We start from the raw sequence: 24735 nt of genomic DNA on the forward strand, positions 1-24735 counted from the left end.
AATTGCCAAACATCTGCTAGATCATTGAAAAAGCAAGAGAGTTCCAGAAAAAAACATCTATTTCTGCTTTATTGACTATGCCAAAGCCTTTGACTGTGTGGATCACAGTAAACTGTGGAAAATCCTTCAAGAGATGGGAATAACAGACCACCTGACCCACCTCTTGAGAAATCTGTATGCAGATAAGGAAGCACAGTTAGAACTGGACATGGAACAACAGACTTGTTCTAAATAGGAAAAAGAGTACATCAAGACCGTATATTGTCACCTTATTTATTTAACTTCTATGCAGAGTACATCATTAGAAATGCTGGTCTGGATGAAGCAGTGGCTGGAATCAAGATTTCCAGGATGAATATCAGTAACCTCAGATACGCAGATAAAACCACCCTTATGGCAGAAAGTGAAGAACTAAAGAGCCTCTTGAGGAGGCTCTTTAAATAAACTTCCAAATTTGGATTCTCCAAGGCCTCCGAGCTTGAGTCAAGAGCCAGAGATCTTGTATGTGAGTTTGTGTTTTCCGTGAAGAGATCAGGGCAGCTGGTGGGAACCCTGAAGAGCAGAGATTTCGTGTATGGACAACCTTTTCCCAAGGACATTATTCCTTGAAATTATTCCTCCAGAACTTTGAAACTTACTTTCTTTTTCACTAAGTCTGTGGTATGCGAGGACATATGCCCTCCTGTGGCCCTGGACAGTGGTACTGGACTTTGTTAGTGAACTGTAGCTTTATGAAAATCCAGTGCCTCTTGGAACAGTTTTTGTTTAAGGAAGGGTTGTTCTGTTGGTCTAGGCACGAGGCCCAGGGATGCTCTCCAGTTAACTCCCAGACTCGTTCTTGGCCAAAACTTGCAACATGACAGCCTCTCATTCGCCCATTTTTCTCAGGCACCTTTAAAAGCTCAAAAACACCAAATCTTTTAAGTCTGATATGCCCAGAACACATAAACATCACCCTTGCCATTAAACCTGTGCCTTCACCCATCTCCAGGGCAGAGTTCTTCTCCTGCCCTCTCTTCAGTGAGCTGAAAACAAAATGTTGTAGGAAAAAAATGGGGTGCAAGAAATTGGTCATATCCCAGGTCTCAGATGAGTTGTGGGAAGAGCTGCGAAGTGAGGGTCCTTGGCTTCACCCAGGCAAGAAATCAAGAGCAAGTCATAGCAAAGTGAAAGCATGTTTATTTCCAGGGATACACTTTCCATAGACAGAATGTGGGCCATCTCATGGGGTTGTCTCAGTAAGTGACAGGGATGTAGGGAGAAACTCCACAGTGTGGGTGAGAGTCACTCTGAGATGTGGGGGTGATTAATTTTTATGGGGGGAATAATTACATAAACCAATAACTGGGAGGATAATTCCAATTATTTCAGGGAAGGGGTAATTTCCAGAAGTTGAGGCAATACTCACTCACTTTCTGGGCTTTTATTGTTGGCCTCAGAACTGTCATGGCACCAGCATATGTATTGTTTAGCTAGTGTAGTAACAATGAGTGTATACTGAGATTCAAGGTCTACTGGAAGTTGAATCCCCCACCATCTTGGGTCTAGTTGGTTCTAACAAGTTTGTGTCACATCTTATTCTTAATCATTATACCCAGCCCCTTTCCTTCCTATCTCAAATATATGACTCTCTTCTCTGTAAAGACCACAGAGGTTGGTTGAAGGAAAGAGCAAATGCACATAAAAGGCTAAGGGAGGAGGTAACTGATGGGATTCTGCCCATATGCATGCTTTCACGGCCTGTGAGGTGGGAATTATCCTAGACCTTTTCAAAAATGCAGAGGTTCTGTCCATCAGATAATGTGCCTAAGATCATGCAGGAAGGACAGAACCCTAGTTTAAATGCTGATCTTAAAGGTCTGCCCCTCCCACTACTGACAACAGGAACTTCACCAGGGGCACGCAGAGGGAAAGGATAACCCAGGTACAAAGGAACACAGACTAGAATTCAATCCATAGCTTCAGGGAATAAAAAACCTGGATAACACATCCACCAGATTTCCTGGGACATGTAGCCTTTAAGGTTCTGATCTTGGAGACCCCAGCTGGTCTACTGACAGCTGCTTATCTCCCCATTGAAGGCTTTGGGGGTGCCTTTTGGGGGTGCCTTCTAAGTGAGGGGTCATGCACTTCTGTTGGCCAGAGACAATTGACCCAGCATAATTATGAATCGTGTATCCTTTCATGCCCAGCAGTGACCTGGTTTGAATGATAAATTACAGTTTTATCCTACTTAAGGGGAAAGTGGCCACCAGTCAACCTGCCTTTCTGCTGGTAGTCTTGCCTCCCAGAGGCTGGGGCTTCTTCTCTATATGACAAGTGTATCCACATCTGACCTGGTTCCACACCAGGAGCAATAGCACCTGGTCTAGACAGGCCTTCAGAAGCACAGGTTATTTTCCAGTGGGTCAGATTCCCCTTTCACCGTAAAGCAAGGCTTCCCACTCATCACCTGGAGCATTGCCTCAAAGGCCTTTGTCCTCCCACCACTGTTGCCACTAATTCAGTCAGGACTCCCTTCATGGGACTCACCCCTGTTGAGTGTGATGCATTTATGAAGGGACCACAGCTGCTTCCCTCATCTCACTGTGCCCCTAAATCTCATCCCAGCTCTGACACAGGAGAAGAAAATAATGAGTCTTCTTGGGCAGATAAGTGCATGAATGTTGCCTTGTGTCTTCTGTCCTTCAACACCAGCCCCATTTATCTCTGCTTTATGTCCCCAGCACCCACACAAGTACCCAAGACAGGGTATACAGCCAGTAGAGAACTGCTAAATTGGCTGATACCAAACATGGGAAATGGCTTTGTACTAAGACCTGAGCGAAGAACACACTCTCTGCTGCTTACTTCTCAAGATTACCCACAGGCAAAAACTTATTCCTTGGGCCAGAACAAGCCTGGTCTCATAAGTAGAGCATTGCTTAGCATCAAGAAGTCAGAGAACTAGGGCTTAAGGATTTTCCGTTACCTCTGTGAGCTGTGCAGCTTAGGAAAAATCACCTAAACTTTCTCAACCTCAGTTGTAAAAACTGAGGAAAATGACTGGATTTACTAAAGGATGACTTAAAGAATCACGCCACCACTGCCACCCCAGATCTCCCACCCCTTCCTGCTGCTGACAAGGTCAATTGGCACAAAGGTTCAGGTGTAGGAATCCATGGGTATTGACTTGAACTTAGCCCACATGTCTCCTTCTACACCTGAAGTTAGCCCACTGCATCTCTCAGTGCTCAGCCTCCCTTTCCATGCCCTCTGTGGAGGTAAACCTCTTCCCCTGCAGTTATGTTCCATGTGTACGCTGCATCTAAGCAGCCACTCACCATGCAGCACTAAACCACATGGCTCCCATTGTTGACTTCTCAGCGAGACGGCCACAAACCATGTGCAGTAGTACCGAAGTGGGGGCTGCACCCAGGAGTCCCTACACTCCAGCCTCTTTCCCATTCACATCAAGGCCTTTTTTCTCAGTGAAAAATGAAAATTTGTTTTCAAGCCCTCTGGATAATTATTTTGGTTGCGGTTTTTCATGAAACATGACTTGGCTTGCTTTTTTTTTTTTTTTTTTAATCCTCCTCTGACTTCTAGTTCAATTTCATGAATGGCTTATTTAAGAAAATAATAAACCCTGCTCAACATAAACTGCAAAGCAGTGCTGTGATTTACAGTGAGAAAAATCACTTTGAGCAGCTCTAGCTTCCTTGAACAATAGCTCTCCAACACTCCCAGTGGAGTGTATGAGAGTATGCTCAGTCAGAGGGTCACTGGGCCTCTGGGGGTACCCCAAGAGTGCTGTCCCCTGTCAGTGTGGGGCAGGGGCTCCAGGCTTTGAGCTTCTATTTCATAGCTATGTCTGCTACTTTCACAGATGTTGAGCCTAAAGCCTAGGGAGGGTACGGAGGTCCCCAAGGTCACCGGGTGGGAGAGTGCAAACCAGAAGCCTTGTGTTGTCTGTGACATTTAGGCCAGTGAGTCACACAGGATAGGGCTTTCACCTAAGTGTCCCAAACTCCTGCTACACTCACCAGGTCACAGCCTAGTAGTGGCCCTGAAATGACTGCAGAAGATGACGGGTCAAAGACAGCAAGGCCAGGCCAGGCTTCACAATGCACTCTTTGTCTTTGCAGCATCTTTTGACACGAGCCTTAGAATGGAGGACTTCTGGAGGGAGATGAAGGGACAGACTAGCCTCCAGTGGCTGGAAAAGTCAATCCCTAGAAATGTTTTGTGAAACATGTGGTCCCCACTTGGGTACTCCTGTGTAACTAACTTGTCATGATCTCTACCTCAACAAGGGTAGTGGAAAAAATGCTGCCAAAGTTTTTGTGCTATGAAGGAAATACTTGAAACTTTAGAATGATCTCTTCATCACTCCTAAGTCTGAAGCATCCACAAACCCAGGGGCAGGAGGAAGAGTTACCACTACTGCAAAAGGGAGAACTGCCAGGCTGGCACAGCCCCCAAACACAGGGCCAAATGTGGACCAGGTCACCTCACCTGGCCCCCGGCCTGCCTCAGGCCCCTTCAGGATGCTGTTACTGACACAAATAGACATGTCTGCTCCCCCAGCTCTATGCTGCCCACTTCATCTCAGCCTCTAACCTCCTAGGTTTGCATTTCTGATCTGTTCTTGACCAGATTCTGGGCATCTATTTCCCCATGGCATGTGTAGGAGGGGCCTGAGCTCTCCTCCAGCACAGAGCAGGCTGCGGAAAAAGGAGTGGCGGAAGCAGGGGCTTTGGGACTGGAGCCCAATGGGCCTGGTTCACAGGCCTTTTCTCTGCCCACTCCTCACAGCCTCCTCACCCCAAGCCCAAACCTTCCTGGTGATAAGAACTGCCTGAATCTTATCAAAATCCAGGACCTCTGGCAGACAGAGTGAATCAGAGTTTCCAGGAGAGTGGTCTAGGGTCTTAGCAAGGATTCTGGGGGGTTCTGAGGATCAGACACTGGCTCACACTCCAGGTTAAGGCTGAGTTGTGCCCCTGGGGCTGGAAGAGGATGTGCTTTGGGAGTCACTGCACCTGGGTGCGAATACAGCCGTCCTTCTGCCTTCCCCCTCTGCGCTGGGACCTGAGGGCTCAGAGCAGGTCATCTGCAGGATGATGCCTGCCACTATCCTCCTCTCTTTCTCTCTACCAACTGAAGCTAGAGCTGGGTGGGAACTTGTCCTGGGCCAACTCACACCTGGCTCTGTGCATCCACCCTGCAACTCTCCTACTTCAAGGTGAGATTTGGGTCTGGCAGGTAGGGACATATAGGGGACACTGACGGAACAGTCGGTCTGACAGACACTTTTGGCCAGAAGGCATCTAGGTCTGACTGGCTTAGGAAAAATGACTTTCTCCACACCCACCTCCCCACACCTCATGACTGGTGTGTCATGCAGGTAAAGATAAAGGTTATTTCTCCACCCCTTAATCACTATTCTTGTGCCTTTATGGCTCTGCAGGAAAGAAGTTATGGTTTGGGGTAGATTCTGGCCTCCATGGGCACCTTGGTTAACAGGAGGCAGGTATAATCCATCCTTCAAAGGGCACTTTAGGGATTAAATGAGTACCGGGGTCCAGCCCCGGTGGATCCAGGGTGATTCGAAGGTGGGGACGGAGTTGGTGTCCTTGGAAATAACTTATTTAATTACAGATGGAGAGGGATTAGAAAATTAGCAGAGAAAAAGAGGCTGAATAACTTGGTTTATGTGGGATACCAATAAAATTCCAAGACAAGGAATTTGCACCATCTACATTGGGCCACTGGTGCCACTTGAATATTGGAAGGTGCCCCTCCTTGGGCTCCTTCTCTCGTGCGCTTGAAAACCAGGGCAAGTAAGCAGACATGGCAAGCACCCACGCTCCAGATGGGAATTCAGCAAGAAAAACGGAGAGCAAGAAAGAACGACATGGGGGAATCAGTCTTTCCAGAAACTGATCCGATTCCTTTATTTTTGGGTTTGCTTCTATACCTTTTGTTACACATAGGGATGAATATAGAGTCACTTGGGGGTCAGCAGTCCTGACCTTTATTAAAATCAGGTGTTTCACATAAATGTATTAAGAAAAAAAAAGGTTTTAGGGGTTTTGTATCATCTTCTGGCCATGAGACCTGCTGACATTTTATGACCCTTTCTTTCTGAGAACCAAAAAACTTATATTTTCCAAAGGTGTCTTATCTTTAGCCAGGCACCACCCTCCAAATAAAGTTGTATTCCTATAGCATGAGGGTGTAGTGAGTTACAATCAAGAAAGGAATTTATTTAACCCAAGGTTAACATGATTAATCTTAAAGGTTAATACTTATTTCTCCTATATGTTAGTTATATTCATTGTAAGGACAGGGAATATGGAAATTTAGCAGCAAACATCAGCCCAACTAATGAAAATCCTTTCCCCAGCGTTCCCCTTAAGATCTATTTAGTCTTAAGATAGTGATAAAGTTACATTTTTACATAGCAAGGACACAGTGATTTATAACAAAGTACAGTGATCTATTACAAAAGAGAAAATTCATTAACTCAAAAAGTCTAGTATTGCTAACCTTAAAAACTACTATATTTCCTTTTCTATATTCCAAATACATTGATTAATACATTCCCAGGTACCTAAGGATATGGAGGCCTGGTGGCAATCACTGACTCAACAATGAGAAAAGCCCTATGCTAATTAAGACTTTCAAAATACTCCAAACTCTCTGTGCTGTTTATGGTTAAGAGGTAGTAAACAATCATGTGCATAGTGGCAGGAGTATGGATAATCCTGTCACACAAGCTAGTCTGTCAGCAGAGAGGTTTGACCTGAGACACCCTTGTCACACCCAGGGCAGGGAATTAGCAGCAATTATTGGCACAACAAATGAAAAAACCCTTCACCAATATAATTCCTAACCAATTCACTATACTGACAATTTCCAACTTCCCAAAGGAATTTGCCTTTAGTAAATCTAAAACATCTTGTGCCTCTCAGGTTAGGAGGTTGTAAACAATCACATGTGGCTGAACGAACCTATACAGGGGGGCTAAATAACCTTCAGAGGAGTCTGTAAGCTGAAATACTCTTGTCATGCCCAGGAATTTTTATTGACTTGGAGCTGCACGTTAACTCCTTCTCCGAGAGAAATGGTGATGGGGGAGAGCCCCCCCATAAAGTCAGAGGTGTAGGTGAGAGCATAAAACAGACTCTGGTTTTGGGGTTAGATGCTCGGGAACAGGGGGTTTCCTGAGGCTTGATCACGCCTTTGGGTATGCCAAGCCTCCTTCTTTATGACCTTTGCCATGGGCAGAGTTCCTCACGGTGGTCCCCAGCAAATGAGTGCACCTAACTCAGACATCGACATACATAGGTGCTATATAAATTATAGTTTCCTGAGCTTCACTAAAGGGAAGGAACCAAATATTTTCCATACTAGACTTCTAAGCAGTTTTTTTTTTTTTAACGTGTTTTTGTCCTTTTTCTTTTCTGCCTAAGTCAATGGTTCTCAAACTACAATGTACCTTGTGAGCTTGTGGAAAGTGCAGAATTTTAGTTCTCCTGAATGCAGACATTAATGGAGCCTAGGAACATGCAGTTTCACAAATGATACAGGTGATCTGGAAGCATCCTTAGGGAAGTACCACCGTTAGGGAAGCCAGAGAGAGATTGGGTAAGACCAAAACTGTACCAGGCAGGAGGTGAGAGATGGGGCTGAAGCCCAAGCAAAGGGTTCCATGCATGAAGGGGTTACAGTTAAGGCTCTTAGCAATCTCTAGGTAAGGTTTAAAGTATGAAGAAGTGTTAGCAGCTGAACAGCTTGGAATTGGGGAAGCTGAAGTAGCCCACACTTTGGCTGAGGAGTGAGCCTCTTGCCACTTGCTTCTGCTGGTGTGTGCTGCAGAACTGATAGTTAAAGCAGAGTGGGCAGGTGATGTCCTGAGCACTCAGCACTCTGCTTGACGTAGCAAAGTTGCTCACAATATATTTGTTGGTGGGAAGAAGGAAGGAAAGAAAAATTTAGGTGTTCCAGTATAGGCACTGGTCATGGTACATCACTTTGCAATTGTCTTGTCCCTCAAAGTGCCTTCGTCCATGCTGCCCCAGAGTGGAGTCCTGCATAGCAGGATGCAGGACCCAGCAAGATATAGGGAGAATGTGGCTTGAGTAGTGGGTCACCTAAAGAGTTATTCGAGGCAGTTGGAGGGAGAAAAATTCTGTGCAGACCCCAGTCCAAGGCCTGCCACCACCCAGGAGGCCCTGGGACAAGGAGGTCATATGGTACCATGGCAGTGAAAACATTTTCAAAACTGCCTTACTCTGTATGTATGTGATGAAGTATTCAGTTGTTTAGTGACCAGAATATTATTATAAATAAAGTTAAAATAAATAAATAAAACAAAGCTTCAGAAATATTAAAAATGCATTTCTGAGAATGCTTAAACTAAAAAGAACTATATAACTGAATAACTAATTGTGACTATTGCCCCAAAGGTATAAATTAGGCATAAACTAGAGAATTGTCCCTAGAAAGGCAATTGAAAAGCATGTTCTTAGAAAGTCTATGTGCCTGCATTATAAATAATATGTTTATCAAATGAAGACAGAAAAGGCCACAATGAGGCTATAATAAAGCCATCCAATTAAAAATACCAAATTCTGATCCAGGAAAGTTAGAATACTCTGGTAGTGTAACCTTGCTCATAATAACACAATTTTCCTTTGCAAAGGTTTACTGAAATAGATGCTAGTTAAGCTATAAAATTAACATGTCTTTTCTATATCATTTTTTTCATTATGAGAAAAATCATCCTGTTTCTACAGTTTGTGTCCATCATGATGATGATTATTTCATTAGGAATTAAAATAAAACTTACTCATGTTTGAAAAAAAAAAATATATATATATATATAACCTCATCAGTAAAGTTCCATATTTTGCCACTCAGGGATTTGTTAAAATGAAATAAATGTCTTTGCTGCTAAAATAGAAGAATAAAAACTAAACACTGGCCAGTATGAACTTGTCCAGGATGCACAATCCGAGTTGAGGAAATATTAAGCACTCAAAGGAGTTGAAAACCAGCTCAAAACTCTTCCAGGAGCAAGTGCAGATCCTAGAGAGCATCAGATTTAATTAGTGGCTTTGTAGACACATCTTGAAATGAGATGTTGCTGGTAACTCTGCTGCTCAGGAAGGACACTCTGATCTCACTTGCAGGTCCATTTGCTGAAACAGCAAAGAGGAATGATGAGTGCAGTCAGAAGATGGTGCTAACAGATGGCCTGAGAGGACCTACCAGCTCTGAGATAGGCCCTTTCCAGCTTTGAGATAGAATTCATATACCATGAAATTCACCTAGTTAGGTACATTTCAATGGGTTTTTGCATTTCTGAAAAGATGTGCAACTTTACCACAATTCATTTTAGAACATTTTCATCACCCCCAAAAGAAGCCCAGCCCCTATCAGCAATCACTTCTGAATTGTCCCATTCTCTCCCCAGAGGCAAACACCAGTCTACTTTCTGTCTCTATGGCTTTGCCTATTTGAGACATTTCATATGAATGGACTCAAACAATATGTGGTCCTTTGTGACTGGCTTCTTCTATGGAGCACATCTATGTTCTTTTTTATGGCCAAATAATATTCAATTACATGGGTATACTACACCACATTTTCTAGATTCACTCATCAATTGGGATTTTTTCCCCACTTTCTCAGTATTATGAATAATGATGCTATGAAAATTAATGTACAAAGTTTTTTTTCTTTTTTTTTTTTTGTGGGAAAATATTACTTCCCTTGTATATTCCTAATGGCAAAATCATTGGTCATGTGATAGTTCTGTTTACCTTTATGAGAAACTACCAAAGTATTTTTCACAGTGGCCATATCTTTTTACACCATCACTAGGAATGTTTGAGGGCTCCTATTTCTCCACATCTCTCACCAACATGTTATTTTTTTTTATTATTTTAGCAATACTCATTAGTATGAAGTGATATATTATTGTGCTTAGTTTTCATTTCCTTAAAGCCCAGTGATGCTGAATATCTTTTCATGAGCATAATAATCATTTGTTTAATTTTTTTTGAGAAATGTCTAAGTATTTTACCTATTAAAAAAAAATGAGTTGTTTATCATTTTTCTGTTGCAGTGACAAAGTTTGTTGCATGTTCCAGATGTTAAGCCTGTATCAGCTATATAATATACAAATATTCTCTCCCACTCTATTTTTTGACTTTTTACTTTATTGATAATGTTCTTTAATATACAAAACTTTTTTTAAATTTTGAGTAAGTTCAATTTATTTATAATTTCCTTTGTTTTCCATGACTTGTTGAATCTAAGAATTTGTCGCCTAACCCAATGTCACAAATGCTTATTTCTTTAGGATTTCTTTAATAGTTTTATAGTTTTAGCTTCCACATTTAGTTCCATGAGTTGATTTTTCAGTAATGTGTGAGAAATGGCTCTAAATTTATTTTTGATTTGTAAATAGATATCCAATTGTCCCAGTGTAGTTTGTTGAAAAGATTGCTATTTTCCCCCATTGAACTGTTGGCACCTTGTCACAAATCTATTGACCATAAATGTAATAATTTATTTCTAGACGCTCAAACAAAAGAGTCTAAAATGCAGTACTTGGATGCAATCTCAAAAAAGACAGAATGATCTCTGTTCGTCTCCCAGGCAAATCATTCAATATCATAGTAATCCAGGTCTATGCCCCAACCAGTAATGCTGAAGAAGCTGAAGTTGAACAGTTCTATGAAGACCTACAAAACCTTTTAGAACTAACACCAAAAAAATATGCCCTTTTCGCTATAGGGGACTGGAATGCAAAAGTAGGAAGTCAATAAATACCTGGAGTAACAGGCATATTTGGCCTTGGAATACGGAATGAAGTAGGACAAAGACTAATAGAGTTTTGCCAAGAAAATGCATTGGTCATAAAAAACACCCTCTTCCAACAACACAGGAGAAGACTCTACACATGGACATCACCAGATGATTAACACTGAAATCAGATTGATTACATTCTTTGCAGCCAAAGATGGAGAAGCTCTATCCAGTCAACAAAAACAACACCAGGAGCTGACTGTGGCTCAGATCATGAACTCCTTATTGCCAAATTCAGGCTTAAATTGAAGAAAGTAGGGAAAATCACTAGACCATTCAGGTATGACCGAAATGAAATCCCTTATGATTATACAGTGGAAGTGAGAAATAGATTCAAGGGCATAGATCTGATAGATAGAGTGCCTGATGAACTATGGACGGAGGTTGATGACATTGGAGAGGAGACAGGGATCAAGAACATCCCCATGGAAAAGAAATGCAAAAAAGCAAAATGGCTGTCTGAGGAAGTCTTACAAATAGCTGTGAAAAGAAGAGACGTGAAAAGCAAAGGAGAAAAGGAAAGATATAAGCATCTGAATGCAGAGTTCCAAAGAATACCAAGGAGAGATAAGAAAGCCTTCTTCAGTGATCAATGCAAAGAAATAGAAGAAAACAACAGAATGAAAAGTCTAGAGATCTCTTCAAGAAAATTAGAGACACCAAGGGAATATTTCATGCAAAGATGGGCTCAATAATGGACAGAAATGATATGGACCTAACAGAAGCAGAAGATATTAAGAAGAGGTGGCAAGAATACACAGAAGAACTATACAAAAGAGATCTTCACAACCAAGATAATCACGATGTTGTGATCACTCACCTACAGCCAGACATCCTGGAATGTGAAGTTAAGTGGGCCTTAGGAAGCATCACTATGAACAAAGCTAGAAGAGGTGGTGGAATTCCAGTTGAGCTATTTCAAATCCTGAAAGATGATGCTGTGAAACTGCTGCACTCAATATGCCAGGAACTTTGGAAAAGTCAGCAGTGGCCACAGGACGGAAAAGGTCAGTTTTCATTCCAATTCCAAAGAAAGGCAGTGCCAAAGAATGCTCAAACTACCAGACAATTGTACTCATCTCACATGCTAGTAAAGAAATGCTCAAAATTCTCCAAGCTAGACTTCAGGAATATGTGAACTGTGAACTTCCTGATGTTCAAGCTGGTTTTAGAAAAGGCAGAGGAACCAGAGATCAAATTGCCAACATCCACTGGATCATCAAAAAAGCAAGAGTGTTCCAGAAAAACATCTATTTTGCTTTATTGGCTATGCCAAAGCCTTTGGCTGTGTGGATCAAAATAAACTGTGGACAATTCTGAAAGAGATGGGAATACCAGACAACCTGACTTGCCTTTTGATAAACCTATATGCAGATCAGGAAGCAATAGTTAGAACTGGACATGAAACAATGGACTGGTTCCAAAGAGGAAAAGAAGTATGTCAAGGCTGTATATTGTCACCCTGCTTATTTAACTTCTATGCAGAGTACATCATGAGAAACACTGGGCTGGAAGAAGCACAAGCTGGAATCAAGATTGCCTGGAGAAATATCAATAACCTCAGATATGCAAATGACACCACCCTTATGGCAGAAAGTAAAGAGGAACTAAAAAGCCTCTTAATGAAAGCGAAAGAGGAGAGTGGAAAAGTTGGCTTAAAGCTCAACATTCAGAAAACGAAGGTCATGACCTCTGGCCCCATCACTTCAAGGGAAATAGACAGAGAAACAATTGAAACAGTGTCAGACTTCATTTTTTTAAGTTCCAAAGTCACTATAGATGGTGATTACAGCCATGAAATTAAAAGACACTTACTCCTTGGAAAAAAAGTTATGACCAACCTAGATAGCATATTGAAAAGCAGAGACATTACTTTACCAACAAAGGTCCATCTAGTCAAGGCTATGGTTTTTCCAGTGGTCATGTATGGATGTTAGAGTTGGACTGTGAAGAAAGCTGAGCACTGAAGAACTGATGCTTCTGAACTGTGATGTTGGAGAAGACCCTTGAGAGTCCCTTGGACTGCAAGGAGATTCAAGCAGTCCATTCTGAAGGAGATCAGCCCTGGTATTTCTTTAGAGGGAATGATGCTGAAGCTGAAATTCCAGTACTTTGGCCACTTCATGCGAAGAGTTGACTCATTGGAAAAGACTCTGATGCTGGGAGGGATTGGAGGCAGGAGGAGAAGGGGACGACAGAGGATGAGATGGCTGGATGGCATCATGGACTCGATGGACGTGAGTCTGAGTGAACTCTGGGTGTTGGTGATGGACAGGGAGGCCTGGCATGCTGCGATTCATGGTGTCACAAGGAGTTGGACTCGACTGAGCGACTGAACAGAACTGAACTGAGACACTCAATATGTTTTCTTTTTTTTAATCTATATGTTTATCCTATGCCACAAAACACTGTCATGATTACAGTAATCTTATAATATATATTGTGAATTTGGAAAGTGTGTGTTTTAGAATCACTTTATCAATTTCTGTTTGAAAAAGAAACAGCCAATTGGAATTCTGACAGGGATTAAGTTAAATGTATTGCTCACTTTAGGGAATGTTGCTATCTAAACAATATTGTGTTCTGGTCCATGAATATGATTGTCATTTTATTTACTTACATCTTTATATATATATATGTATATATATATTTTACTTATTTTATTTTACAATACTGTATTGGTTTTGCCATACATCAACATGAATCCACCACGGGTGTACATGAATTCCCAATCCTGAACCCTCCTCCCACTTCCCTCGCCATATCATCTCTCTGGGTCATACCACTGCACAAACCCCAAGCATCCTGCATCCTGTATCCTGTATCGAACCTAGACTGAAGATTCGTTTCTTACATGATATCACACATGTTTCAATGCCATTCTCCCAAATCATCCCACCCTCTCCCTCTTCCACAGAGTCCAAAAGTCTGTTCTTTACATCTGTGTCTCTTTTGCTGTCTCGCATACAGAGTTATCATTACCATCTTTCTAAATTCCATATATATGTGTTAGTATACTGTATTGGTGTTTTTCTTTCTGGCTTACTTCACTCTGTATAATATGCTCCAGTTTCATCCACATCATTAGAACTGATTCAAATGTATTATTTTTAGTGGCTGAGTAACACTCCATTGTGTATATGTACCACAGCTTTCTTATCCATTCACTGCTGATGGACATGTCCACTGCTGATGGACATCTAGGTTGCTTCCATGTCCTGGCAATTATAAACAGTGCTGTGATGAACATTGGGGTACACATATCTCTTTCATTTCTGGTTCCCTCGGTGTGTATGCCCAGCAGTGGAATTGCTGGGTCATAAGGCAGTTCAAAACGCAATTTTTTAAGGAATCTCCACACTGTTCTCCATAGTGGCTGTACTAGTTTGCATTCCCACCAACAGTGTAAGAGGATTCTCTTTTCTCCACACCCTCTCCAGCATTTATTGCTTATAGACTTTTGGATAGCAGCCATTCTGACTGGTGAGAAATGGTACCTCACTGTGGTCTTGATTTGCATTTCTCTGATAATGAGTGATGTTGACCATCTTTTTATGTGTTTGTTAGGCATCTGTGTGTCTTCTTTGGAGAAATGTCTATTTAGCTCTTTGGCCCATTTTTTGATTGGGTCGTTTATTTTTCTAGAATTGAGCTGCAGGCGTTGCTTGTATAATTTTGAGATTAGTTGTTTGTCAGTTGCTTCATTTGCTATAATTTTCTCCCATTCCAAAGGATGTCTTTTCACCTTGCTTATATTTTCCTTTGTTGTGCAGAAGCTTTTAATTTTAATTAGATCCCATTTGTTTACTTTTGCTTTTATTTCCAGTATTCTGGGAAGTGGATCTTAGAAGATCCTGCTGTGATTTATGTCAGAGAGTTTTTGCCTATGTTCTCTTCTAGGAGTTTTATAGTTTCTGGTCTTACATTTAGATCTTTATTCCATTTTGAGTTTATTTTTGTGTATGGTGTTAGAAAGTGATCTAGTTTCATTGTTTTACAAGTTGTTGACCAGTTTTCCCAGCACCACTTGTTAAAGAGATTGTCTTTAAGCCATTGTTCATTCTTGCCTCCTTTGTCGAAGATAAGGTGTCCTTAGGTGTGTGGATTTATCTCTGGGCTTTCTATTTTGTTCCATTGATCTATATTTCTGTCTTTGTGCCAGTACCATACTGTCTTGATGACTGTGGCTTTGTAGTGGAGCCTGAAGTCAGGCAGGTTGATTCCTCCAGTTCCATTCTTCTTTCTCAAGATTGCTTTGGCTCTTTGAGGTTTTTTGTATTTCCATACAAATTGTGAAATTATTTGTTCTAGCTTTGTTTAAAATACCGCTGGTAGCTTGATAGGGATTGCATTGAATCTGTAGATTGCTTTGGGTAGTATACTCATTTTCACTATATTGATTCTTCTGATCCATGAACATGGTATATTTCTCCATCTATTACTCTCCTCTTTGATTTCTTTCATCAGTGTTTTATAGTTTCTATATATAGGTCTGTGGTTTCTTTAGGTAGATATATCCCTGAGTATTTTATTCTTTTCATTGCAATGGTGAATGGAATTGTTTCCTTAATTTCTTTTTCTACTTTCTCATTATTACTGTATAGGAATGCAAGGGATTTCTGTGTGTTGATTTTATATCCTGCAACTTTACTACATTCATTGTTTAGCTCTAGTAATTTTCTGGTGGAATCTTTAGGGTTTTCTATGTAGAGGATCATGTCATCTGCAAACAGTGAGAGTTCTACTTCCTTTCGAATTTGAATTCCTTTTATTTCTTTTTCTGTTCTGAATTCTGTGGCCAAAACTTCCAGAACTATGTTGAAAAGTACGACTTTCCAAAACTGAATCAAGAAGAAACAGAAAATATTAACAGACCCATCACAAGCACGAAAATTGAAACTGTAATCAGTTTCACTGTAGTGGTGAAAGTGGGCACCCTTGTCTTGTTCCTGACTTTACGGGAAATGCTTTCAATTTTTCACCATTGAGGATAATGTTTGCTGTGGGTTTGTCATATATAGTTTTTATTATGTTGAGGTATGTTCCTTCTATTCCTGCTTTCTTGAGAGTTTTTATCATAAATGGATGTTGAATTTTGTCAAAGGCCTTCTCTACATCTATTGAGATAATCATATGGCTTTTATTTTTCCATTTGTTAATATAGTAAATTACATTGATTGATTTGCAGATATTGAAGAATACTTGCATCCCTGGGATAAAGCCCACTTGGTCATGGTGTATGATCTTTTTAATGTGTTGTTTGATTCTGATTGCTAGAATTTTGTTAAGGATGTTTTCATCTATGTTCATCAGTGATATTGGCCTGTAGTTTTCTCTTTTTTGTGGCATCTTTGTCAGGTTTTGGTATTAGGGTGATGGTGGCCTCATAGAATGAGTTTGGAAGTTTACCTTCCTTTGCAATTTCCTGGATAAGTTTAAGTAGGATAGGTGTTAGCTCTTCTCTAAGTTTTTGGTAGAATTCAGCTTTGAAGCCGTCTGGACCTGGGCTTTTTTTTGCTGGAAGATTTCTGATTACAGTTTCAATTTCCACACTTGTGATGGGCTTGTTAATATTTTCTATTTCTTCTTGATTCAGTTTTGGAAAGTCGTACTTTTCTAAGAATTTGTCCATTTCTTTCACGTTGTCCATTTAATTGGCATATAATTGCTCATAGTAGTCTCTTATGATCCTTTGTATTTCTATGTTGTCTGTTGTGATCTCCCCGTTTTCATTTCTAATTTTGTTGATTTGATTTTTCTCCCTTTGTTTCTTGATGAGTCTGGCTAATGATTTGTCAATTTTATTTATCCTTTCAAAGAACCAGCTTTTGGCTTTGTTGATTTTTGCTATGGTCTCTTTTGTTTCTTTTGCATTTATTTCTGCCCTAATTTTTAAAATTTCTTTCCTTCTACTAACCCTGGGGTTACCCATTTCTTCCTTTTCTAGTTGCTTTAGGTGTAGAGTTAGGTTATTTATTTGACTTTTTTCTTGTTTCTTGAGGTATGCATGTATTGTTATGAGCTTTTCCCTTAGCACTGCTTCTTTAGTGTTTCACAGGCTTTAGGTTGTTGTGTTTTCATTTTCATTCATTTCAATGCATATTTTGATCTCTTTTTTGATTTCTTCTGTGATTTGTTGGTTATTCAGAAGTGTGTTTTCAGCCTCCATATGTTGGAATTTTTAATAGTTTTTCTCCTGTTATTGAGATCTAATCTTAATGCATTATGATCAGAAAAGATACTTGGGATGATATCAATTTTTTTGAATTTATCAAGGCTAGATTTATGGCCCAGGATGTGATCTATCCTGGAGAAGGTTCCATGCGCACTTGAGAAAAAGGTGAAATTCATTGTTTTGGAGTGCAATGTCCTATAGATATCAATTAGGTCTAACTGGTCTATTGTATCTTTTAAAGTTTGTGTTTCCTTGTTACTTTTCTGTTATAGTTGATCTATCCATAGGTGTGAGTGGAATATTAAGTCTCCCACGATTATTGTGTTATTGTTAATTTCCCCTTTCATACTTGTTAGCATTTGTCTTACATATTGTGGTGCTCCTATATTGGGTGCATATATATTTATAATTGTTATATCTTTTTCTTGAATTGATCCTTTGATCATTATGTAGTGTCCTTCTTTGTCTCTTTTCACAGCCTTTGTTTTAAAGTCTATTTTATCCGATATGAATATTGCTACTCCTACTTTCTTTTGGTCTCTATTTGTGTGGAATATATTTTTCCAGCCCTTCACTTTCAGTCTGTATGTTTCCCTTGTCTTGAGGTGGGTCTCTTGTAGACAACATATATAGGGGTCCTGTTTTTGTATCCATTCAGCAAGTCTTTGTCTTTTGGTTGGGGCATTCAACTCATTTATGTTTAAGGTAATTATTGATAAGTATGATCCTATTGCCATTTACTTTACTGTTTTGGGTTCGGGTTTATACACCCTTTTTGTGTCTCTTGTCTAGAGAATATCCTTTAGCATTTGTTGGAAAGCTGGTTTGGTGGTGCTGAATTCTCTCAGCTTTTGCTTGTCTGTTAAGCTTTTGATTTCTCCTTCATATTTGAATAAGATCCTCACTGGGGACAGTAATATAGACTGTAGGTTATTTTCTTTCATCACTTTAAGTATGTCTTGCCATTCCCTCCTGGCCTGAAGAGTTTCTGTTGAAAGATCAGCTGCTATCCTTATGGGAATCACCTTGAGTGTTATTTGTTGTTTTTCCCTTGCTGCTTTTAATATTTATTCTTTGTGTTTGATCTTTGTTAACTTGATTAATATGTGTCTTGGGGTGTTTCACCTTGGGTTTATCCTGTTTGGGACTCTCTGGGTTTCTTGTATTTGGGTGATTATTTCCTTCCCCATTTTAGGGAAGTTTTCAACTATTATCTCCTCAAGTATTTTCTCATGGTCTTTCTTTTTGTCTTCTTCTTCTGGGACTCCTATAATTCGAATGTTGGAGCATTTCATATTGTCCTGGAGGTCTCTGAGATTGTCCCCATTTCTTTTAATTCGTTTTTCTTTTTTCCTCTCTGATTCATTTACTTCTACCATTCTATCTTCTATTTCACTAATCCTATCTTTTGCCTCCATTATTCTACTATTTGTTCCCTCCAGAGTGTTTCTGATCTCATTTATTGCATTATTCATTATATATTGACTCTTTTTTATTTCTTCTAGGTCCTTGTTAAACTTTTCTTGCATCTTCTCAATCCTTGTCTCCAGGCTATTTATCTGTGATTCTATTTTGATTTCAAGACTTTGGATCATTTTCACTATCATTTTTTGGAATTCTTTGTCAGGTAGATTCCTCATCTCTTCCTCTTTTGTTTGGTTTGGTGGGCTTTTATCCTGTTCCTTTACCTGCTGAGTATTCCTCTGTCTCTTCATCTTGTTTATATTGCTGCATTTGGGGTGGCCTTTTTGTATTCTGGCAGTTTGTGAAGTTCTCTTTATTATGGAGTTTCCTTGCTGTGGGTGGGGTTGTGTCAGTGGCTTGTCAAGGTTTCTTGGTTAGGGAAGATTGTGTCAGTGTTCTGGTGGGTGGAGCTAGAATTCTTCTCTCTGGAGTGCAATGAAGTCTCCAGTAATGGGTTATGAGATGTCAGTGGTTTTGGAGTAACTTTGAGCTGACTGTATATTAAAGCTCAGGGGTGTGTTCCTGTGTTGCTGGAGAATTTGCATGGTATGTCTTGCTCTGGAACTTGTTGGCCCTTGGGTGGTGCTTGGTTTCAGTGTAGGTATGGAGGCATTTGATGAGCTCCTATTGATTAATGTTCCCTGGAGTCAGGAGTTCTCTGATGTTCTCAAGACTTAGACTTAAGCCTCCTGCTTCTGGTTTTCAGTTTTATTTTTACAGTAGTCTCAAGACTTCTCCTTCTGTACTGCATCATTGATAAAACATCTAGGTTAAAGATGAAATTTTTCTCCACATTGAGGAACACTCAGAGAGGCTCACAGAGTTACACAGAGAAGAGAAGACTGAGGGGCGAGTTAGAGGTGACCCCAATGAGATGAGGTGGAGTCAAAAGAGGAGAGAGCAAGCTAGCCAGTAATCATGTTTATGCGTGCTCCACAGTCTGAACCACTCAGAGATGTTCACGGAGTTATACAGAGAAGAGGAGAGGGAGGAAGGAGACAGAGGTGGCCAGGAGGATAAAAGAGGGAAATGAAAAGAAGAGAGACAGATCCAGTCAGTAATCAGTTTCCTAAGTGTTCTACACTGTCTGGAACACACAGAGATTCACAGAGTTGGGTAGAGAAGAGAAGGGGGAAGGAGGAGACAGAGGCAACCTGGTGGAGAAAAATGAGAGCCAAAGGAGGAGAGAGCAGTCAAGCCAGTAATCTCGCTCTCAAGTAAAAATGGGTACTGAAGATTGGGTTTTTGAAGGTGCAAAATTGATAACAAATACCAAAAAGCAAAGACTAAAAATCTAGATTAGAGGTTAGATTTTCAAAAATACAATATTAAAGAAAAGAAGAAGAAGAAAAAAAAAAGTCACAAGAATTATTAAATATATATATGTATGAAGTTTGCTTTAAAAATAGGGTCTTTTTTTAAAAATAAAAATTAAAGGAGAAATAGAGGACGTAAAAATTTAAAAATGTTTAAAAAAAAGAAGAAAAAACAAGCAAAGAAAAGAATGATCATAAAAATAGTAAAGATATATCTAGGACTTTCTCTGGTGGTGTTGTGGACAGTGTGGAGTCAGTTCATTTTCGGACAGTTCCTTGGTGTGGCTTATATTTCTCAAGATCTATAGGTCCCTTCCTATGAAGTCGGTACTAACGACAGGGTTTTAATCTATTGCACTTGTCACTTCCAAGGCGGTTCCCTCTGTTTTAGCTTCTTCTGTTTGCTAGTCTCTTCAATGTCTGATTTCCTCCCTGACACAAGGAGGGTGGTGGTGGACACTTTTTTTTAGGCTCCCTTGTTCAGTCGCACTGTGGGGAGGGAGGGTTGCTGCAAACAAACATTGGCGTGTGCTCGCAGTGTCTAAGCCATGCTGGGCCTGCCCCCGCTCACAGCGCACACAGTTCAGGCTCTAGGTTGCTCTGCCGGGAACCATCTGAGGCCAGCCCTAGGCTGCATGCACCTCCCAGGTCTAAGCTGCTCAGGCTCAGGCACTCAGGTAGTCCTCAGAGGTGCAGACTTGGTTGGGCCTGCGTTTTATGCCCTTCCCAGGTCCGAGTAGCTCAGGTGTTTGGCAAGCACGGTCGCTGCAACTTATCGCCTCTCCCTGCTGCTCAGTTTTCTGGGTGTACAACTGGCGCACCTTCTCAGGTGGATGATGACTGTCCAGAACTCCAGGAAGTCTTAGTTAGCAAAGAAGCCTGCTTGCAGTTTGGTAGTTAATGTCTCTCTGGGGCTGCTATTGCCTCTTTCCAGCCCTTCTGGCTCTAGCTGCCTGTCACCGGAGGGGGATGGTCTGCAGCCGGGCTAATTCTGTTCCATCCTTTGTTCTGTGCACGGTCCTGGTGGTGTTTTATGTTAGAGCTTTTCACGTGGTAGCTATCCCACAGTCTGGTTTGCTAGCCCAAGTTCGCTCTGGTTACACTCAGGGCATTTGGGCCCAATCCTTAAAAAGCAATGCAGCCCGCGCCTCTCTGCCAAGCCCCCGCTTGCTAGTGGCAGATGCAGGCTTCTGCACTGCTTCTCCACTGGGGGAGTTACCACTGGGCTCATAACCTGTGGGTTTTAATTATTTATTTATTTTTCCTCCCTGTTATGTTGCCCTCTGTGCTTCCAAGGCTGGCCACAGACTCGGCAGTGAGAGTGTTTCCTGGTGTTTGGAAACATCTCTCTTTTTAAGACTCCCTTCCCAGGACGGAGCTCCATCCCTACCTCTTTTGTCTCTTTTTTTGTCTTTTATATTTTTTCCTACCAGTTTTCGAAGACAATGAGCTGCTTTTCTGGATGTCTGATGTCCTCTGCCAGCATTCAGAAGTCGTTTTGTGGAATTTACTCAGCGCTGAAATGTTCTTTTGATGAATTTGTGGGGGAGAAAGTGGTCTCCTTGTCCTATTCCTCCGCCATCTTAGGACCTCCCCCCTACTTACATCTTTAATTTCAATAACATTTTGAAGTTTATAACTTACAAGTCTTGGACATCTTTCATTAATATATTTCTAAATATTTTATTCTTTTGATGCTGTGGTAAATAAAACTGTTTTCTTAATATTATAATCTTATTTTTGGATTGTTCATTGATCATGTATCATGTGAATTTTCTTCCTGGGTTTCCCTGGTGGCTCAGATGGTAAAGAATCTGCCTGCAGTGTGGGAGACCTGGATCAGGAAGATCCCTGGAGAAGGAAATGGCAACCCACTTCAGTATTCTTGCCTGGAAAATCCTATGGAAAGAGGAACCTGGCAGGCTGCAGTCTATGGGGTTGCAAAGAATCAGACATGATTGAATGACTTCACTCACATATGAATTTTCTTAACTTTTTTATTGGCTCTATAGGATTTTTAGTGAAATCTTTAGGACTTTCTTTGTAGAGTATCATATCACATATGAGAATAGATAGCTTTACTTGCTCATATTGTCTGGGTGACCTGTGTTCCTTTCTTCTCATCCACATCAACTTCCAGTACACACTGGAGACTGCAGGAGAGCCCTTTCCTCCTTCAGTGTCCACCAGCACCTCTGCTGAAAAGCAGAGCATTGACACCACTGTGGGGGAGAAATTCTCAGTGGAGCTCTATTGCTTATCACAGATCATATACTGGAGGGTGTATTCAGAGATGAGAGTCAATAAACTAGTAACTGACTTCCACAAGTAAAATCCACAAGTCTTCCTTTAGGTAGTGCAGGAGTGAAATAAATACTTGAAGAACATGTACAGTTGCCTAATATATTCCAATTTTTAATTTTCACAGCTCTTAAAAGATGAGCACACATAGTCCCATTTTATGCTTATGGAAATGGAAGCACAGAAGTACTACAATTATTGTTTCAAAGTCATATGCATCAGGCAGAGATGACATTTTTCAGTTTGGGACCCCACTGAGTTCTTGTATCACCATATCTTCTTCAGTCAATACTTGTTACAAAAACTAAATATTTTCAGAAGGTTCCAATTTAGTAGAGGAAAGAAGTGAAAATGCCTCTCCCAAACCTGATGGCAAAAGGATGTGAACAGCCCATGTTTTAATTGCCAATATGAAGCAAGAAATCTAGTGAGAAATGTGACAAATATAACAATTCATTCACTGTACTGAGAGTTATGTTTTACTTTTAGAACTGATGGAATATAACTGAAGAGATTTTCTGGGTGTCATACTGAATTTATCATTTGAGCCAAATTTAATAAATTAGGGCTGCAAACAAAAACTGATGAATAATTTTCCACTCACTTATGCTGCAATGGGAAAATGTAAAAAGTATGACATCACATAAAATAAGGGATGTTCAGCCTAATGAAAAAATATAACCTACTCCAAAGGAAACATAGCTACCCAAGATTCTTTTCTTTGAATTTCCCAATTTATAATGCCATAGCCATTGCAAGACGGCTTGTTCTTCTTTTTCAGTCTACTGGGGAGAGTTTCAGAGACACGGCTCTAACAGATAGACTGATGTATTGGCTGAAGTGTTTTGGTAAGGACAGAGCATGTGTCAGATTCCAGTGAGTCAGAACTGAAATGGTGTCCATACCTCCTTACAGATGATCTTTTTCTAAGCATAGAAAGTTTCATCTGTCTGACAAATAGTCACTATGTGGGTAACACATGCAAAGCACTGGAGAAACACTGAGGGATTCTAATTGAATCCAAAATCCTAAGCTTAATGGCGTATATTAAAACTCTCTTACAAAGAAGGCAAATGGTACATGTTTTATGCAAATCCAAGATAGGAAAGATTCAATCTGTAGAGACTCCCACTTGGCCGTTGTTTTCTAAAATAAATGTAGGCTTAAGGACTAAAAATCATGCAAAATTAATGTCCTATCTAGCCTCCAGGAGCTGGGCAACTCAAAGGACTCAGTTCATGGTTGGAGACCAATACATTTCTACTTTCCATTTCCCCCTCTACAACCCACAACTGGAAAATTCCAGAAAAGTCCAACTTCAGTTGACATTTTAAGCATGTTCATTACAAGCACAATAGGTTGTGCCACCTTAGCTCTCCAAACTGGTTGCTTGAGACAATGCACTAGCAGACCCACTGGGAAGACCCCATCCCTGGGCATACAGAGGCCCAGGCTCACTCCTCACTTATAACTTCAGCCTTGGGTGCCTATAACCATTCTTAAATGAATACTATGATAAGTGACATAATAAATTAAAGACTTCTTAATCATATGTATGTTCTTAATCACAAATATGATTGCATAAACACTAAGATAATATTAAATAACATCTTATAATAATTCTCTCACAAAGAGACAGGAGACTGCCACTAACTGAGTGCTCCCTTAAGGGTCAAGACTCGACTAGCATGTCTTAGATAAATTATTCCATCTAATTTAATCTTTATAACAGTCTACGTGTAAGGTATTTTCTCCTTTTCTGACTGACAGAAGAGAATCTCAGGAAGATCCTGAGTCTTATACAGGCAGGTTATGAGTTTTTATTCTCTTTTTTATTGGAATAGAGTTTATTTACAATGTGTGTTAGTTTATGCTGTACCATGAAATTAAAAGACACTTGCTCCTTGGAAGAAAAGTTATGACCAACCTAGGCAGCATATTAAAAAGCAGAAGCATTACTTTGCCAACAAAGTCTGTCTAGTCAAAGCTATGGCTTTTCCAGTAGTCATATGTGGATGTCAGAGTTGGACTATAAAGAAGGTTGAGCGTTGAGGGATTGATGCTTTTGAACTGTGGTGTTAGAGAATGCCAGAGTCCAGCTCCAGCAGCCGGGGAATCAACCTGAAGAGATGAGCAGTATTGGTGAGAAACTGAGTCAGCCTCTCAGTTTTCTTGGACTGCCTGTTTATTTCAAGCTTATGATTCTCTTTTATACTTTTACAAAAGCATTAGGTCAGAGGTTTGATATTTTCAGTTCCCACTAACCCAGATTTTTTGTCTCCATAAATCATTGTTGCCCCTCAAAAGGAGTTCCTTCCTCAGCGATTCTCTTATCTACTTTTTATCATGTGTCCCTGTGAATACACTATAACTCATGCTAATGTCTGGGCTGCATACCACATTCCTGTTCATTTCTTATCTTTCTAAGTCCTGTTTGCCCCTAGTATCCTAAGATCACTATTTCTTAGAAAGGGCTTCTAGCTAATAATATCTCTAAAGTCCCTAATGTCTATAAGCTATAGTAGAATAAGCTAACATTACAATATTCCTTAAATCTTTAGCTTCTAACTATTTTAATTATTCCTAAGCCCTAAATTCAGCAAACTGTTTTGC

Source organism: Capricornis sumatraensis, chromosome 3 (assembly GCF_032405125.1).
Source record: "Capricornis sumatraensis isolate serow.1 chromosome 3, serow.2, whole genome shotgun sequence".
NCBI classification, from domain to species: Eukaryota; Metazoa; Chordata; class Mammalia; order Artiodactyla; family Bovidae; genus Capricornis; species Capricornis sumatraensis.